This window comes from Dama dama, chromosome 26 (genome assembly GCF_033118175.1).
Source record: "Dama dama isolate Ldn47 chromosome 26, ASM3311817v1, whole genome shotgun sequence".
Taxonomy (NCBI): domain Eukaryota; kingdom Metazoa; phylum Chordata; class Mammalia; order Artiodactyla; family Cervidae; genus Dama; species Dama dama.
In genome coordinates, this window is record NC_083706.1 from 34,776,645 (window position 1) to 34,791,294 (window position 14,650).

The 14,650-nt window shown below is 40.1% G+C and overlaps 1 protein-coding gene across 9 annotated transcripts in view; it reads right to left on the reverse strand.

The window, feature by feature from the left end:
- Window positions 1–14,650, reverse strand: part of HIVEP2 (HIVEP zinc finger 2) — a 207,471-nt gene that overhangs the window by 80,758 nt on the left and 112,063 nt on the right. For all 9 annotated transcript variants that reach the window (XM_061130370.1, XM_061130374.1, XM_061130377.1 and 6 more), the window contains one exon: window positions 10,574–10,686. The gene's annotated coding sequence lies outside the window, so the exon portion shown is untranslated. The remainder of the gene's footprint in view (window positions 1–10,573; window positions 10,687–14,650) is intronic.

Below are 14,650 nucleotides of genomic sequence, written 5' to 3' on the forward strand. Positions count from 1 at the left end.
TCAGGGTGAATGTGAGACAACATGCCTGTAAGTGACGGTCTGTTTCGTCTGTTTACTGGCACATGAATATCTTGAAGGACAGGAAAAGAACTGGTGTGTGTGCATATGTGTCTATGTGTGCGTGCACTTCCCTGGATTGTTCTCTGTCGAAATCTCCTTCCACTTGGGAAAAGTGCCAAGGAAAGCCCGAGGACTTCCCTGACCTTGAGCCAAGGGTGTGGCAAATATGCGCACCCTAACCAGCTGGGTGCTTAAAGGGAAGGGGTGGGAAGGAGGAAGTGAGAAAGAGGGAGGCTGGGAGTCAGTGTTGAAATCTCCAACCTGTGAGAAAATCATCTAGGAATTCAAGACGCTTGCAATGTACAATGAGCAAAGACTTCTCAGGAGTAGGTGGCTCAGATGGTAAGGAATCTGCCTGCAGCGTGGGAGACCCAGGTTCCATCCCGGGGTCGGGAAGATCCCCTGGAGAAGGGGATGGCAACCCACTCCAGTATTCTTGCCTGGAGAATCCCATGGACAGAGGAGCCTGGCCAGCTATAGTCCGTGGGGTTGCAAAGGGTCGAAACGACTGAGCAACTAAACTGCTCAGAACAAACACATTCTCGAGGGGGTACCTCGAAGACCACCTGGCGCAATCAGATCTACTGTTCCTGTAAACTTGACGCATCAAGGATAAATCACTGAGGAAAGCTCAGTCTAGAGTTTACTTCTATCTTCAAGATTGCTGTTGATGTTCAGTCGCTCAGTCATGTCCAACTCTCTGAGACCCTATGGACAGCAGCACGCCAGGCTTTCCTGTCCTTTGCTTTCTCCTGGAGTTTGCTCAAACTCATGTCCATTGAGTCTGTGATACTATCTAACCATCTCTTCCTCTGCTGTTCCCATCTCCTCTCGCCCTCAATCTTTCCCAGCTTCAGGGTCTTTTCCAATGAGTCAGCTCTTCCCATCAGGTGGCCAAAGTACTGGGGCTTCAAAACTAGGAATAACCTTTAGAGTATTTCCTTCCCTACTCAACCGAGTTAGTCACTCAGTCATGTCCGACTCTTTAAGAGACCATGGACTGTATGTAGCGCATCAGACTCCTCTGTCCATGGGATTCTCCAGGCAAGAATACTGGAGTGGGGAGCCATTTCCTTCTCCAGGGCATCTTCCCAACCCACGGATTGAACCCAGGTCTCCTGCATTGCAAGCGGATTCTGTACCATCTGAGCCACCAGGCTAATCTCTATCCAACTGAAACCTCTTCAAAAAACCACTCCTAATCCTTAAATTGCTGAATGCAGGGGCCCTTCCTTAGATAACATTGTTACCGCTCCGCATCACTGAGCATTGTGGGATGCTCCTTCCTTAAACACAGAGCTCCCAGCTCAGAATCTGACATCCCAGGGGCAATAAGTAAGAGATCCTCTACCTGTAAGGATCTCCCCCCTCAGCTTCTTTGATACTTGGCTCTCTTAGTTTTTCCCACTATGTTTCTGAGACCGAAAATATCTTGGATTCCTCTTTCGGATCTTCCAGGCCCAAGTGTCCTCTCCCCTAGATGTTTCTCCACTTTTCCAGCATCAAAATTAACACAAGTACCACTCTCTCATATCTCCTGTGATCACACTAATCATGATCTGCTTTGGATTTTGGTTGAGCACATTTATGTCCCCAACCAAATTTTCAGCCATTCAGAGACAGGAGCTTTCTCATTTTCCTTACTACACAACTCTAGCACAGAGTACAATGTCTTGCATATGACTTTGGTTTTCCACAAATGTTGACTGGATTCAAAAACTGCCTAAAGTTGTTGAATGGAATTTTAAACTCCTTCCTCTTTTCTACCCGTCATGTAGGCAATCATGTGCCAAACCTGTAGACAAATAATTGTATCATCGCTCTCATCTGTGCCCTCCTTTGTATTCCTATTACCACCAACTTAGTTCAGAAATGTATTACCTCTCATGGAGACAATTTCAATGGCTCTTTAATTTGTTGACCTCCAGGTTTTCTACCTCTTACTTACGAGGTGAGGTATATTTCAAAAATATAATCCAATCACATCACTCCTTAGCTCAAAAGTGGTTCTTTAATGTCTACCAAACTGATGTGCTAATTACTCACTGAAAGCCTTCTATACTCTCTAAATCTCTAGGTACCTCTCTTTCCTCTTCTTTCATGTCTCCTCTTCACTTACCAATGCTATGTTCCAAACATACCAAGTTACTTTTCATTCCAGTGACATCCACATTATACATCCCAACTCTTTGCCTATGTGGTTATAATTCTCTCCATCTGTCAAAACCTTGCCCATCTTAAAAGCCTTCCTCAGGGAACACTTCCTGATCTCCAAACCCTTCCCTCCCCGTTCCCATGAGAAAATGCATGTGATTTCTTTCTCCCCTGAATTTGCAACAAATTTTATTTATACATTTCTGAGGTTGCTATTTAAGCCTTCTTATATCCAAGTCATGTATGTACCAATCTTGTCCCTCTTTTAGGTGTATAAGCAACTTAAAGACTAAAATGCAGACTTACTCATCATTGTAGTCCTCCAACCACCAGAACACTGAATTGCATATGGCAGAAATGCCATAAATATTCATTGAATTTAACCAAATTAAAGCTCTTATAAATAGCCAAAAAAGTTCAGGTTCCATGTAAGAAGGATGGAGGCTCAAGCCAACTTAGTGTTGGCGTCTGTGATGATTGGTGTTCTCAAAATTTCCACTTAAGGCTGATGACAGGCTCAAGCTCTGCTACAGTCAATGAATAATTTATTTGTGCAAAAAACATTCTGTTAATGGAAATCTTTTTATGGCTCAAGATCTAAAATATATTTACTGCCCTTTGGTTATTAAATGTTTGCTTTAATCATTAGTACACAAGGTAATGACAAATTATAATTACAGGATCATTATATGCTTTTAAACTGATTGAATCAAGAATATCTCTGCTGAAATTCAGAAACTCCTCAGTGGATGGGGATGGGAGTGGATTACACTGGGACCAGCTGGCTCTCTGCTACCGCCAAATTTAAGAGCCTAAGGATGTTATTGTTAGAAATACCACCAATTTAGAGAACGACTTTTGATTTGAAAGGCTAATACATACTGATTCGAATGGCTAATACAATTCTTTGAGTTTAGTGCTCAAGTAAAAATGCCCCTGCTTCCCTGAACTAGACTGTCTCCGTTGAATGCCTCATAGCAAAGGAAAGAGGAAGTGCCCGTGTTTTTGCATTCCCTTGATTTTCCAGCCTGCACAAAAGTGTTCCTTTGCTGAGCTATTTCAGCAAGTCGTAAGGTGACAATGTTCATGCTTGTCAAAAGGAGAGGACAGCTATATTTTTCCCAAATGTTTTTATTTTAGGAGGCTGAAAGACACACTTCTGGCTGCTGTGAGTACTCTGATAAGTACACATGTTCTTGGAGAGGTGAATTTGTGGGGGATTTTGGCAGGGGTAAGGTTGAGAAAACCTAAAACCATCCTGAGCTCTTGGGAAACATTTAAGGAGCTGGAAGAACAGCAAAAAGAGGAAGAAGACTCAAGGCTTCCAATGATTTCCTGTTTCCAGCTATAAATCCTCGTGGGAAAAAAGAAGTCAAGTAGTAGAAAATACATGCTTTTTATCTACTTTTATCTCAAACTCAACTGGTACACAAATTCATCATCCTACAGCCCAAGCCAGCTTCTGGATTCACTTCCCTTTTTCTATTAAAAATCCTATTCAAACTCTCAAAGCCCGGTGTCATCACTGACAGCTTCCTCCTGCTCCCCGCCCCCAGAAGCACATGTGCACACACATACACACACACCTCCTACATCCAATCAGGCAGCCCTATATGGGCCTCCTGCACATGCTCTCTTATCTTGTCTGTGTCCTGTCAACCCGGATTGCTGTCACTGCAATTCAGGCCCTCAACACCTATCTGACCCTCCACTGCACAAAGTCAGATCGAAGGTGCTTTGGGTAAAACTGTCAAATTTTCATAGGACAGGTCTAGGCACTGTGCCCTCAGGCATTGGGTGTATGGAATCCAGGGACAATTCTCAGAAGTAGTCACTTGTGGAGGCATCAGCAGAGTCTTAAGGGAAATACTTTGAGCTGAAAGTAGCCACAAAGGCATGAGGATGCAGAATCAAGAAGTGAGAAGCTAAGGAAAAGACTGGAGGAAGTTAAGTCAGAATTCCAGCGCAGGATAGTATAGCCATGATAGATGGAGTGTAAACTATAAAAATAAAAACAATGAATCACTATGGTGTACACCTAAAACGAAGGCAATATTGTAAATCAACTATACTTTGATACAATAAAAAAGAAAGAATTCCTTGAACTTGGGATTTAAGTGTTCACTAAGGTTTTCTTAACAGTGCTTTCATCTGTGATGTACGTGTGGGAGGCGAGGGAAAGGGCATAACAGGAGGTGACAGCTTCTTGTGTGAATTAATGTTAAGTGCCTCCTAAGAGGCTTTCAGGGACTCTTGCACCCACTCACCCCACCCTCACCTCTACCCCCACGCCATCCAACACAACCCAGCCCGATTCAGTTTCCTAAAGTGCAGCTCTGATGACATCACTCTTTGGCTCAAAAATTTTCAGGGGCTTCCCAGCAACACAGGCCAAGTTGAATGGGCATCCTTAGTGCTAAGCCTGTGACAGCCATGCTCCACACTCACAGCACAGCTACAGCCGTACCTTCTAGGAAGCCTCCAAACAGAGCCCACTGCTATTTTATCTCATTAAGTCTTCACAGAGATCAATTATTTTTGTTCTCATGGCCAAGACAGGGACAATAAAGCACCTTTGTAGAAGAATGTATGGAGTTTTGTTTTGTTTGCAGGGGGGTGGTGGGGGGTGTTGTTATTTTACTTCAAGACAAATTTTTTGCATTTGAAAAGATCACCTACAAAGCATATAAATCTGTTTATGGCTCTGTTGTTATTTTACTTCAAGACAAATTTTTTGCATTTGAAAAGATCACTTACAAAGCATATAAATCTGTTTATGGCTTTCCTGGTGGCTCATATGGTAAAGAATCTGCCTGAAATGAGGGAGACTCAGGTTCGATCCCTGGCTGGGGAAGATGCCCTGGAGAAGGGCATGGCAACCCACTCCAGTATTCTTGCCTAGAGAATCCTATGACAGAGGAGTCTGGCAAGCTACAGCCATGGTGTCGCAAAGAGTCAGACATGACTGAGCAACTCACACACACAAAGACTTGCTAATTCATCTCCCTACTATGATTAAAATTAAATCTGTGCCCAGGTACCAATTTGAAGCTCCCAAAATGAATCCGAGATGAAAGCTCATAATCAAACGTTTTCATTAAATTCAACACTTATTTATGGAATATCTACTAGTTTTTTTCCAACCACTATCTTCAAGGCTGAAGAGGACACCAATGAAATAAAGGTGCAGTCTTTCCCTTCAAGCAGCTTACAGAGTGGCAGGTGGGGTAAAAATTCCTACAGGAATCACTTTACGAAAAAGCGCGAACACAAAAATATACACAAAAACACGACAGGAGAAGAATACAAAGGATTAATGGGACTCCAGGGTTTCTCAGCTAGTTCAGCAGTAAAGAATCTGCCTGAAATGCAGGAGAATTAGGAGACGCAGTTTCAGTCCCTGGGTTGGGAAGATCCCCTGGAGAAGGGCATGGCAACCCACTCCAATATTCTTGCCTGGGAAACCCCATGGACAGAGGAGCCTGATGGGCTAGAGACCATGGAGTAGCAAAAGGGTAGGACACCACTGAATGACCAAACAAGAACAAGGAGTTTCAGAGAGAAGAGATAAAGCATGAAGATCTCTCTAGTGGGTGATGCTCTCCAATACCCAATCTAGTCATTCACAGTGAAAACTGTAACTGCCAAGAGAACCGAAATTCCAAAAGCCATTCTTGATCTGCAGGGATGCTGCCTGGAATCTGTGAGATTCTCAGAGCAAGGGAGTGATTGGTGAATTTCACCGTATCATCAAGGAAGCAAAGGTGCACTGCCTTCAAGATTCCTTAAAACTGTGAGATCTGGTTCTTCCCCCAAACTCCAATACGGCATCTACTCACATGTCTCATGCTAAACAGAATATACAGATGATATCAATGAATCTCTTGTATTTGAACACGCCCAGCACACAGCACAGCACAGCCAACCAGACCGGTGGCCTGGCGTCGAATGACATGCTGTCTGAAGTTGGGAGAACCAGGGCTGAGTCCTGCTCCTATGACTCTCTAATGCTGTGACTTGGAGCAAATCATTCCACTGCAACCCCCAGAGCCTCCGTTTCCTCACACACAAAATTAAATGTAAGGAGTAGCCACACAACAGTTCTTGATTTAAGTGAGAGCATCCAACGTGGAAGCCATTGGCAGACTGTAAAGCATTACGCAAATAATTATTCAGGTTACCCTAGATACAAGGCATATGATTAGTCAGTTCCATCGTGCAGGTTCTCCATGGCCAATAAAAGAGAAGGGGTCCTGCCACACACAGCCATCCTACACTGTAAGCTAAAGGAAGCGGCAGGAAGGAGAGGCAGGAGGGAGTACCATGAAATGATAGAAAATCAACCCTCAGTCAGTTCCCCAAATGGCTACAGAAGGTTCAAGGAACAAAATGTACTCTGCTCAGACTACTGGTTTAATTAATCTTGCTGATGATGAAAAAATGAAGGGTAAGGGAATGTATGAATGAATCTAGGCATAGTCCAGTGACGTGCTTGAAAAACAAAGCAGGAAGAGTGAAATTTTATACAAAAGGTTAAAAGATAATTTTGAAAAAGTGAAATCCTGTAGCCCGAGAAGCTAACAGTAATGGGCTCCATTCACACAGACTGTAATGACCAAACAAATCACAATCTGTGGAAGAGCTTATAAATCCATAGGTCTCATATTGGTTTAGTAAAACTCTCTTCAGCTGACTTAAAACATAAAGGATCCAACAGAAGAATTGTAGGCATATGAAAAACCTATAAAAATGGCCCTATTTAAAGTAAATATTTTGAAGGTCACAACACAAGGAAGTTTGCTCTGAATTATATGTAACAGCAGGAAAAGCTGTATCAAATCATAGAGAACAGAGAGCAAAACTTATTTGAAACTTCATCAAATCTTTATGCATATGCATGCATGCTCAGTCATGTACGACTCTCTGCGACCTCACTGACTGTAGCCAACCAGACTCCTCTGTCCATGCAATTTTCCAGGCAAGAATACTGGCGTGGGTAGCCATTTCCTACTCCAAAGGATCAATCCAATCCAGGGATCAAACCCAGGTCTCCTGCATTGCAAGCAGATTCTTTACCATCTGAGCCACCAGGAAAAATGTGTCTAAATAAAATGGATTAAAAATCTTCCGTTTTATTTTCCATATTGGTATAAGTAATGACAAAAATAACCATAAAAACATATAAAGGAGCAGATGGATGGATGAAAACCGAGTCTGGGGAAATCAGAAAATACAGCAATTTCTACAGGAAATAGAATTACATAGTTTGGATTTTCTAATTCAAAGTAAGATTTTGATAAACTTCTGACTCTTAAAATTACTATCATAACTATGGAATTCTCAACAAATTAATTACTTCTCTGAAATCCGATTTTCTCAAATGAATATAGAATCCTTTATTCTTACTTTTCAGAGATGTAGCAGCTATAGCAAAAACCTGACTCTGCGTAACACCTGGTGAATGCTAACAATTTGCACCCTCCGTCTTATCTTTCCTCAGCTTAAAGAAGACACACTACTTACATAATTCTGAAAAAACTGCATTCAATGCAATGAGAGCATATAACTCTGTGCACTTGATTTAAAGGTCTATATAGTTCAGCTACTAGTACCTGAAAATGAATAAGGTCAAGATCAGTCAAAAGCACTGGCTACTTGCAGGACAATGGCAGGACATGAAAAGTCATATTATTATAAAGTAATTTGTATTTCTTATCTTTTTACAAAAAATACCATAAAAGGATCCTAATGATGACAGTTTTTTTATCATGTAAAATTTTATCATGCAAACTTTCCCTTTTTATTTGCCCTGTTTTCTATTACTAGCAATTTGGAGTGGGGGAAAATGGACACATTTTAAAAATTTATTATTTGAAAAAAAAATCCTTGCTTGAGTCAATGGACAAGACCAGGCTCACAGATAAAGTGATTGACAACTTGCTGATGATGTCATATACGGCATGGAAAAAGCTGGCCAGTTTCATATGATGTGTTTCTTACCAAAACAAGTATTTGTTTTTATGGAGTATTTCAACAAGTATTTGGTTTAATGGAGAAGAAGTACTCATCTCTATGAGCTATGTCCACAATGACAGGCTAAAGAATCAGTCATGTGATTAACAAAATACAATTACTGTTACGTTTAAACCATGATTGTGACTTAACCACGGTGAATCACCATTGTTATTATTACTACAAGTTACTGAGTCTCTACCACCTGCCAAGAGTTTAATCCTCATGTAACCTTATGAATTGAGTTGTGTCCTTATGTAACTCAAAAGAAAAATTATTTTAAAACACAGTGACTGACTTAACCAAAGGTGCTCAGAATTCATAGTGAGATAAGCAGGAAGGCCAACGTCCATTCTCACGAGGCACTTACAGAACAGTTTCCTAAACATAATTTAAATTAGGTCCCACCAACCAAATTTAACCGTTGTACTCTGGGGTACTTGGGGAATAATTGTATAAGTCAATCCCTGTGAGCAGATGGAAAATGAAATGTGGCAGACAAAGACATTTAAGTGAGTAGTTCAGAGTATCAATTTTCATCTTCCATCATGGCTACTGAAGAAATTAAGGTTTTGCTTTTGAAACTTCTTTACCATTTCTCTTCCTGAGGGGTTTTTCATCTGCTTTGTTGTTGGTGTTCGGTCACTAAGTTGTGTCTGACTCTGTGACCCCATGAAAGGCTCCCCTGTCCTCCACCATCTCCCAGAGTTTGCTCAAATTCATGTCCACTGAGTTACCCTAAAAAATTTCCCAAAGTACCACGTGCCCATAACAGTAAATATTACTGGTCACAGATGAATCTTGGGTCCATGAACCCATTCAGGCCACATCAAAAGGTTCCCTGGGTTTCCATACTTAATATCTCTGCACTCACTGGATGCTCAAAAGCTATACAAACAAATAAAGTTCCAGGGACATTGCCAAAGGAAGATTATTCTAGACAAAGCTACAGCAATTGTTAGCAATGCCTATACCATACTCGACAGTATCTCTGAAAAACCATCTGACCCATCACATCTGAAGATGCCCACAGGTAAAGCAGACACTGTTAGTTTGGTTTTTAAGTCTGTTCCCTGAATGGTTAGACACTTTGTTCTCATTTACCATCATTCATCAGATTTTTAAATACCTTCAGTTTATCCAGAGGAAAATTAGTAACAAGCTGCACAATTTAGAATCATGAATAAAACATAGAATTTCAGAAACTCAAATCTTGTGACCTGGACTAGGAATACAAAAATTTTTCCACGTTTTCTGTTACTGTATAAGGAAGTAAGCATTTGCCTGGTTAAAACAAAAATTACCAAACCCTAAAACCAGTATTGTTTAGATTTCTGACTTTAAAAATCTGTTTGACAGAGCAGGCTTTACTATACTGACATCTTAACAGTAACCAAAGTCCTATTCCCACTAAATTTTGGCTTGGCAGCCCCAAAATTTGCTAAAAGCCTAAACTCTTCCTGGTTAAGAATTCTGTACCTTAAGAGCATTCGGAAGTAACACAGTGCAACAAAGAAGCTGTATTAAGCAAGCCCTTCAAATTGCTATTCTTATCACAGAAACCAAGCCTTCTGCAAAATGAGAATGAGGAGAGTTACTAATTTACTCAGGGGCTTCCCAGGTGGTGCAGTAGTAAAGAATCTGCCTGCCAATGCAGAAGACACAGTTTCAACCCCTGGGTCGGGAAAATGTTCCTGGTAGCAGGGGACCCCAACCACCCTCCCCCCATCCCCGGGCCACATGGCAGGAGGTGTGTGGAGGGCAGGCAAGTGAGCGAAGCTTCGTCTGTATTTATAGCTGCTCGCCATCACTAGCATTACCGCCTAAGCCCTGCATCCTGTCAGATGAGTACCAGCACTGAATTCTCACAGGAGCTCAAACCCTACTGCTCTTGAATCATCCTGAAACCACCATCCCCTGCCCTCAGTCTGTAAACACTGTCTTCCACCAAACCAGTCCCTGGAGCCCAAAGGGTTGGAGACTGCTGCCTGATACCTTAGATCTGAATCTGATACTATACAGTACATAATATCTCACTAAAAGTAAAATCTGATGTTCTCACATTACCGCAGACTACAACAAGCACACAATCATTAGAACAGTAAACGAAAGGATCTGGTTTCAAACTATAAATGACAATATTTTCTAATCTTCTCAACTTTCTCATCAGGATAGTTCTGCTGATGTGGTGAAGTTCAGTTAGATAGCATTCCAGACCTCTTTCACAGGTTTTGGGGGCCTCAAATTATGAGCATCAAAATTTCACATAAAGCTTAATATTTGTCTTGAGAGATCATTCCAATAATTTTGAAATCAAACCACATAGAAAATACTTGACTCAACTTACCCAGTGGCTAAATGTTAAAGAATCGGTCAAAGAGTGTTCCAAACAAATCAATTCACTTAATTTTTCAAGTAGATCCGATTACTGTTGTCTTTTAAAAACTTCAAAGACTCCACCTATTGAGGAAAGAGAAAAAAAAACACAACAAAGGATAGCATTTAAACCAGAGGAGCATTATATGATCTATATATTAGTAACATGGAAATCAAAGCAAGATGATTATTATTATATATTCTAAGTTACTGTGCTACTTGAAACTGTAAGGCAACAAAAGCATCTGGCAACTAGATTAAATTTTCCAGTTTCAAAATAAAAAGAACGTTCAGGCACAGAAAAAGCAATAAAATAACAATGTGTGAGAGCAAAAGAGTTTATTTTCAGTACTGATTGGCACACGGAAGTGATGACTATATAATGTCAGTTAGGGTATGTAAAATTAGAGATGAGGAAAAGATGTAACTGACTACTTCGGAATTTTATTCATTGATTCTTATTAATTTACTGATGCAATGAAAATGCGGAGGTTGCAGTTCTTTAGAGCAGGTAAGTCCTACTTATAGGCAATCTCTCTTGAGGAATATAAATGAATACCCAGATAGATCATTTGGGAGAATCCACTAGCATAAATTTAAAAATCATTCTTAGACTGTTATACCTTGTCTTCCACAGAAAGTGTTTACTAAAGACCCATAAATAGTTTAATTATGGTTCATAAGTAATACCAGTTAATTCTATTCATCTTATCCATAGATGTGTATTTTCTGAAGCTCAATATTAACTTGCTATTTTAGCGTCAAGAGAAATTTTGAGAGAAGGCAAAGCTATATCTCAACTGACGAGAACCTAAGATAAATGGGAATCTGGAGGTTGAGCAGAGCAGTGAGAAAATTGGACAGCTTCTAGCTACTTCTGAATCAGGTCCCCCCAGGGTAGATTAAGTAACTTTAAAGCTCTAGGACATAAGACACAACTATATTCTAGTGAAAGTTAAAACCTACTGCAAGGTCATAAATATATAATTATAATGCAATTTGGAATTAACCACGTACTGTCCCTCTCCGAGTCCCACTGCACATATTGTTAACAGAAAAATTGAGTTAACTCAGTTGTTAAAAAAAAAAAAAAGGTTTAAAAAGATTTGTTACCCACTATTTGAAGGTAGATGCTCCAACAAAACAAAACAAAATTGTTCCTGCTAATGGAGAAGACAAATAGTAATAATAATACTAAGTAGAAATTCCCAGTAGCCATGGGAAATATGTTTTCACTTCCAAGACAACCAATGTCTAGATGCTAGTCTTGCTGCTATTCAAGAAATAGTCATCTAGCAAACTCATTTGGATATGGTCCTCATCAATGGTGATAAATAGCCTTAATTATTATTCTAGGGTTCTTGCCATAACCATGACAAGATAAATGTCAAATAGTTTGGTTATTTTAATTACACTGGACCAACAAATAGAGTACCTAAACAATGAAATGCAAAATGGTACAATGCACATAATTTTCACATTGAGTATCTAAGAGCTGTGAAATATTTTGGTACTTTTCCAGGCCCTTTATGAAACAGTTAGTTACAAAGGTGCTTTTAAACAATGTTCAGCAGCTAGCTTCCTATCATCTCTGAGTCCTTACACAATGGTTTTGTGCTATCATACGGACTAAACAGTGTGATTTAGGTTAGTCACTTTCTAGGAAAAACCTAGGGCACTGCCCATCATGATACAGAATGACTTGAAGATCCTAAAAATCCTTTCCTCATTGGTGCTTCAATGCATAATGTGAAACTGACCTGTACAACTGTCTAGATTTACCATCGCTCTGTTCATTATTTAGATGAAATATTGTTTTCTTAAATTATGTATAGTTTTTGCTTCACTTCTTGCATCATTTCGTGGTTGGCCACCAAGCCAGTATCTTACTTAGGTTTTTTGCTCACAATATAGCAAGTATGCTCTAGTTTCAAACTAACTAGGACTATCTGAGTGGTCAGTGATTTCGAATGATTTAGGAATTTTTCAGCATGAATGCTCCCTATCAAGCTTCAAGAGCAGTAAGTACAAAATATATTAATTATATGTATGGATGATTTAGTTAAATGATTGCTGTAATTTACACAGAAGGTACAGATATGTTGCCTGTGTAACAAGTGAGCCCCATGTTTGCAAACCACGATACAATATTCCTTAGAAATGTTCATTTCCTTAGAAATGACTAACAAATGAGAGATGATGGTTGATTCCCTATAATCCTTATAGCACGCAATAGTACCTACCTAAAATAATTTTGTAACCTGATGGAAGCAGTTGAATCTACACCTCCTTACATTCATTTTGTTTTTATAGCCTGCCTTACCACACTAAGAAAAAAGGAAAACAAGACCAAAAATAAAAAAACAACCCCACCTCAGTCAGAGGTATTTGGGCTCCATCAGAAAATCTAAATACATTTGAACTTTGTATTTCTGTCAAGTATGTGGTCTAAACAATAGAGTAATTTATCATTAGCTAATATTTGATTGTGCCTGTCACCAACTGGCCTAGTTTAGTCATTTTTGTGTAATAAATCCATATACCTACAATGCTGGATTAGAGCGACTTTCTCTGGCTGAATGGTTCCCCATGTAATAGGCAGGAACCATGCTCCCTGAATTGACAAGGCTACTCCAAGGACAGTTCAGCTGTCCAAGCTGTTGCCACAGTGAACACAGTAAACTACTCTCTCAGGAGCACGGAAAACTACCCTTGAGGAGAATGAAGGGCACCTTGGAGTAAGTTTGTGAACTGTAATGTCTTCATAGCCCTGCACTATGGATTGGTGGTCCTGGAGCATCCTCCTTGCATTGAGGATGAGGCTGAGGCCCAGAAGGCTGCAGACACTTGCCCTGGGCCACAGCCGGTAGGGAGGTCTCCTGACTACTCTTCCACCATTTTCCCCTTTCCTTCACAGAGCTTCTTTGCCTTCCATAAGCAAAAGTTCAATAATCTTGACCAGGAGCTTACTGAGCACCAATGACATTAAAGACGCTTCTCAATTTAGGAAGGGAAGACAGTGGGTGCAAAGTGAGTGAGAATAGGCCCACAGGTGTCACACCACCCTCTTGAGCACAGTTATAGTCAAACTACTTCTTTGAAAACTTAATAAAAAACTGGCCAAGAAGAATAGAGACACTGGGAATACCTTGAGACTCCTGCATACCCAAGATATTTGGGCATATTCCGGCAGAGCTCCAAAATAACATTTAGAAAGCAGCGTCCTAACAGCCAGAGTTATTAACACAGCTGCCTTACTGGGTCGTAAATATTATTTTTCCTTATAAATACATAACAACATTGAAGATGTTTTTAACCAGAGAAATACCCTTAATCCTACCACACAAACACAACCATATTCATTAAAAAAAAAAAAATCTAATCTAGTATTTATTTGCCCCCAAGCAACCCGCTTCAGTATTCTCGCCTGGGAAATCCCATTGACAGAGGAGCCTGGCGGGCTACCGTCCATCGGGTCCCAAAAGAATTGAACAGGACTTAGCACCTAAACAATAACGACAAAGCATATTTTCACAAAGATGCTCTCATAACACTCTTGTGCACCTCATGCATAATTACGCATTCTATTTTTCATTTAACATTTCATAAACACATTCTATATTTCCACGTAAGTCACAAAGTTCACATTTTCATCAGCCATATAATATTCCATCAGTTCAGTTCAGTTCAGTCGCTCATTCATGACTGACTCTTTGTGACCCCATGGACTGCAGCACGCCAGGCTTTCCTGTCTCATCACCAACTCCCGGATCTTGCTCAAACTCATGTCTATCGAGTCGGACATGACATCATATTCCATAGGGTTTGCATACTTACTTAGCCATTTCCTTAATCATTCCTATATGTGGGAGTATTTCAAGTATTCTCATTTGCTTTTTTAAAAAATTTTTATTTATTTCTTAACCCCAAAAACATTTTGTATTGAGGTATAGCCAATTAATGATGCTGTGATAGTTTCAGGTGACAGAAGGGATTCGGCCATACATATATCTCATTTACTTTTAACACTAGAAACACAACGTTTTCC